Below are 5730 nucleotides of genomic sequence, written 5' to 3' on the forward strand. Positions count from 1 at the left end.
CATCACCAACGCTCCTCTCATTGGGAGAGGGCAATCTCCATCAACATCTTCACTAGCACCATCTCATCTCCAAACCCTAGTTCATCTCTTGTATCCAATTCTTGTCTCCAAGTCCGGGATTGGTGCTAGTAGGTTGCTAGTAGTGTTGATTACTCCTTGTAGTTGATGCTAGTTGATTTATTTGGTGGAAGATCATATGTTCAGATTCTTTATGCACATTATTACCCCTCTGATTATGAACATGAATATGCTTTGTGAGTAGTTACGTTTTTTCCTGAGGACAAGGGAGAAGTCTTGCTATTATTAGTCATGTGAATTTGGTATTCCTTCGATATTTTGATAAGATGTATGTTGTCTAACCTCTAGTGGTGTTATTTGAACGTCGACTACATAACACTTCACCATTATTTTGGCCTAGAGGAAGGCATTGGGAAGTAATAAGTAGATGATGGGTTGCTAGAGTGACAGAAGCTTAAACCCTAGTTTATGCGTTGCTTCGTAAGGGGCTGATTTGGATCCATATGTTTCATGCTATGGTCAGGTTTACCTTAATACTTTTGTTGTAGTTGTGGATGCTTGCAATAGAGGTTAATCATAAGTGGGATGCTTGTACAAGTAAGGGCAGTACCCAAGCACCTGTCCACCCACATATCAAATTATCAAAGTACCGAACGCGAATCACATGAGCGTGATGAAAACTAGCTTGACGATATTCCCATGTGTCCTCGGGAGCGCTTTTCCTATTATAAGAGTTTGTCTAGGCTTGTCCTTTGCTACAAAAAGGATTGGGCCACCTTGCTGCACTTTATTTACTTTTGTTACTTGTTGCTCGTTACAATTTATCTTATGACAAAACTATCTGTTACCACTTATTTCAGTACTTGCAGAGAATATCTTGCTGAAAACCGCTTATCATTTCCTTCTGCTCCTCATTGGGTTCGACACTCTTACTTATCAAAAGGACTACGATAGATCGCCTATACTTGTGGGTCATCAAGACTCTTTTCTGGCGCCGTTGCCGGTGAGTGAAGCGCTTTTGGTAGGTGGAATTTGGCAAGGAAAAATCTATACCTATACTAATTACAGACTCCCTAGAAATTACCATGTTAATTAGAAATTATGAGCCATTCATCTCTGGTGGGACCGAGTTATTACGGCGAAGATTAACGCATGTAACTTTTGCTTAATGGCGTGCTTAAGTCGGACAAAAAACACTGAAGGCCCACGGTCCTTTCATCAGGGTTGTTAAAAAAGAAGGCCCGTGGTCCTTCCACCATGGTTGCTAAAAACAAGAACTCCTCCCGTATCCCTAACCTTCTGAAGGCCACCACCACACCCGTAGCTTGCCATGGATCGTGCCGCCGCCCGGCTCCCCACCATCATCGTCGCTCCCTGTCTCATCTGTCGCCGCTGCCCACCACATCCACTCTATGTCGCATCCCACCGCTTCCACCGCCACCGTTAACCATCTCTCTCCTTAGTCCTCTCTCTTGGACCAGCACGCTGCGGCGGATGCTTCCGATCGCATGGTGGCGACGCGGCTGGTCGCCTATAAGCTACAACAATGGTTCCCTGTTGTACCCCTCCACTCACCGGACCGCTGAGGCATGGATGTACCCGGTGAAGATCGCGCTCCGCATAGCAAATTCGGCCATGTTCTGAGTGGTTGCTCGGCAAGGTAATTTTCATCTCTGAAGTTCTCTTATGGACCGTGTAATGGATTTGTGGGTGCGCTAGATGGAGTGCCACTGGATTGCCATGTTAGTGGGCAGAATCTCCTCTCCTGCACACATGAACTTGGGTTTGGCAAGGAGCTGAGTCAATACTACTATCCTTTGGCTTTGCAATGGTGATTAGATAGTTCTGTTTTTTCAAATCATGGTGCTTTAGTTAGTTTGTTAACAGGTAGAAGAGCAATTGATCAGAAGGCCCATAATTTTTTCATGGATGTAGAAGAAACCGAAAAGATCCTTTCATGGTTGTACAAGGAAGCCCTAAAATACCTATCTTCACCTTCGCTTCCTCTAATCTGTACTCTATCCCTCCCCCAGTTGAAAAACAAATCCACGTCTCTCTCAAAACCAAGTTGAGGCATGGATCCCGTGTAATCAAGGAGCTTATTGCGTCAAGATTATTTTCTTCCTCTGGATCAGGTTCGTTTTCCCACAGTTTTTGTTCTGAATTTGTTTTCTTTCTGGTGTATACTTGAATCCACATTAACTTCAGATTCAGGTTCAATTTTTTTCAATCACCCCTTCAGATAGTGTTGCGCGCTCAAGGGATTCAATCTAGAATCTTCTCACCTACAGTACAACCTATGGATGTCCGAGATCGGTCGGGGCATAACTATGCTCCTCAGGTGAGTTTATAAATTAAGAAACATGTTGTCTAAACAAACATAAACATGAAGGAGCCTAATGTCAGTTGTCAACATGCCGTTGTTTAAGCCACTCCTAAATCAATTTTCGTATGGGCAAAACATGCCAGGGACCCTATATGGCAAGATTAATATCTTTTCTTGATTTCTTTTGTTGCTGCTCTGCCACAATCTCCTGATTAAGGAAGTACCTTACCAAGCTGGCATGTCCTGGCCGTTGTAGGTAAGAGAATCGACTTCTGATGAACTTTCTTCTTCTTATCCTCTTTCAGTTAGATAGTTATATTGTGAAACACTTAACAACGAAGCTCTCTGTCAACTATTAGAGTATTGACGGTTTCTGTCGTAAATCTGAATGTTTTTGCGGGCAATTGTTTTGCAAAAGCAATGGCACGTGACAACTACTAAAGCATTGAGTGTCATTGCTGTTGCACTTTCTATAAGTATGGGGATTGATTTTCGGTCAATTCTACGTTACAACTTACGACTGACAACTACTAAATTTCAATGCCCTTTTTGACAATTTTAGGTTAAATAGAATGGCATGTGAAATAATTGGTGCTATCAACTAGGAGTAATCATGTCATTGATGGGTAATGTAGCAGTTATGCTCTACATTGATATTAAAGTCAACACAAAGGAACTCTCACATATGTTTGCTTTGTCTCCAACTGGGAAATAATGTGTGCGTACATACCCACTGGAATGTTACCCGTGCTCCGTACTCGGCTCCGGTGATACAGTTTAACGGCAAGACACACTTATCTAACAAAGTGCTCACAACTTCCCAGCAAATGCTGCTCATTGAGTGCCTCCTCCGTTCAATGAGGAAAAGTTGACTGCTTGAGAAAAAGAAGCTGTGAGTTCCCCACATCTACTGAACATCATTTTGGTTACTTCGTTTCTCTTCCTACAGTTTTTGCATGGTCTGCGGATGTGATGCTTTGTATGGGAACAAGACTGATATGATTTGGGTTTGCTGCATGTACATTCGACTTAGTTGTACACGGGAATGTTTAAGAAAGTAATTTGCAACAACGTGGATGTCAGGTTTATCAACTACTGTCACTCTTGGTTTTGAAGGATTTGATTATGGGAGTTTTAGTATGCCCTGACCAAGTACAATAGATGTAGACACCATTGTCGCTTCCTTATTTGTATGTGATTCAGATATTTTAAAACCTTATCTGTACCATTGAATTATGTTTTTTTTCTGTGGGGAGTACCAGAATTATGTTGTTATGTAGGTTGCCCGATATGTTCATCGATGCTGTGGACAACGATTTTTATTATCGTTTCCCATATTTATCTAATTAGGTTTGCAATTACACTTTGTTTTATTTATCATCTGTATCTAGAAAATCAGATTGTGAAGCTTATAATTTATTAGTTTTTCTGTGATTTCCCTTTATTTTGTTGATAGTCCACTACTCAGGATTATAAGAGCCACCATTTTTGTGAGCATTTTAACTTCAGATGTTCCAAGGTGTTAGTATGGTTCTACAGAGAAAGCTGCACAACATGCCTAATTTTGTAATTACCTTGCTGTTCTGTAGATCTACTACAATTATATGATGTCCTCAAATCAGACCTTTGCAAGCATCACAAGATATCAGTATATATATGTAGCGCACCTTTGGTTCAATCATACATTCATAGTAGTTTGATGTACTACGTTTTGGTTGGCAGAGAGGATTCTGATGGTGACACATGATTCACTGTATTTTGTTTAGTTTTCAGGCCGATGAAATTGCTGGACTAGAAAAAAATCTGTGTGTATATAAGGTGATTTTCATTGCAACGTACACTTGCCTCTACACAAGGCACTGCTGTAATAATAATTTCTATATTGTAATAAGTTTTGGTTGGACACTTGAGCTCCGTTAGCAGTTCTGTAGATCTACTACAATTATATGATGTCCTCATATTAAAACTTTGCAAGCATGACAACATATCAACATATGATTTTCGCCTCTGTTTTTATGTTGTGAATATCTGTAATTTCCTAAGACTTTAGCCCTGTTCGGCAGTCATCCAGCTCCGGGAGCGCGCGGAGCGATGCTTGGGCGACTCCTAGAAAATGGGCTGCGGGCCGCTCCGCTCCGGCGCGGTGCTTCGGAGCGGAGAGCTACCGAACAGCGCCTTTGCGTTAGGATTAAGAGCATGATAATTGCAAGGATTTTCAGTTTTGAAAGGTATTGGTGAGGTTCCAGTCCATTACTGCAGAGCACACCTTTTGTTAGATCGTACATTCATAGTAGTTTGACATACTATGTTTTTGGATGGCAGAGAGAATACTTATGGGGACACATGATTCACTGTATTTTGCTCTATTTTTAGGCAGATGAAATTGTTGGACTGAAAAGAAATCAGTGTGTATATATGGTAGTTCTCATTGCAACATCCACTTTACTCTACAGAAGGTGTTGTTGTTAATAATAATTTCTGTATTGTAATAACTTGTGGTTAGACACTTGAGCTCCGTTAGTAAGTCCTTACTATGAAATATATTCACTAATGTACTAATTGCGAAATTAATGTGTATGCAGTTACATGGTTCATTATTTATTTATTACAAATATATGGTTGTTTACATGCAAGTCTAGCAATATTTTGGAAATACTTTCTATTTCAGTGATGACACTTGAGTTTTGCCATAAAATAAAAAGTGCCAGGAGACGGCTTACTACAGAAACTAAATTTCTATAAAATTCACTGTTGCTCTTTTGATATTTTTTTCGCCAAACAAATGTTCGACTTTTAGTACTTTATCATCTGATCAACTTTATAGATGTATTAGGTAAAGTCACGTGCATTTGTTAGGTTCTCAATTGGCTTTTCTTGATTATAGGTAGTGTGCAATATTTTACTACCCCCAACTTCAAAAAGAGGCTGCTTATAATTTTTGAGATGTAACTCTGACCATGAATTAGAGTCAATTCTGTCATGGCATAATATTTGGCAGGAGCAACCACTTTAGAACCTTCCTCGAGTTGCACTCATATGCTAAGGATCATAAAAAAGCTACATTACATGATGACACTGATATTTATGAATGATTTCACATCCATGTGTTACCCATTGTTGTCCAACAGCTATAGCTACAGGAGTTATACAGAGTTTGAACATTGAGAACGATGCTATGCAATATGAGAGCTGGTCATATAACTTGGGTAATGGAAAGTAATGTACCAGAACCAAACCTTTGTTATTGTTGTTGTTGTTGTTGTTGTTGTTGTTGTTGTTGTTGTTGTTGTTGTTGTTGTTGTTGTTGTTGCTGTTGCTGTTGCTGTTGCTGTTGTTGCTGTTGCTGCTGCTGATGTTGTTGCTGTTGGTGTTGTTGCTGTTGGTGT

At 40.2% G+C, this 5730-nt stretch overlaps 1 long non-coding RNA gene across 1 annotated transcript; it reads left to right on the forward strand.

Moving 5' to 3' along the window:
- The first annotated feature begins 1619 nt into the window (after positions 1 to 1619).
- Positions 1620 to 2474, forward strand: LOC123089842 (uncharacterized). The gene is made up of 3 exons (XR_006442396.1): positions 1620 to 1678; positions 1906 to 2153; positions 2261 to 2474. It is a non-coding gene; the product is annotated as an uncharacterized lncRNA (long non-coding RNA).
- The last annotated feature ends 3256 nt before the right edge of the window (positions 2475 to 5730 follow it).

Source organism: Triticum aestivum, chromosome 1B (assembly GCF_018294505.1).
Source record: "Triticum aestivum cultivar Chinese Spring chromosome 1B, IWGSC CS RefSeq v2.1, whole genome shotgun sequence".
NCBI lineage: Eukaryota > Viridiplantae > Streptophyta > Magnoliopsida > Poales > Poaceae > Triticum > Triticum aestivum.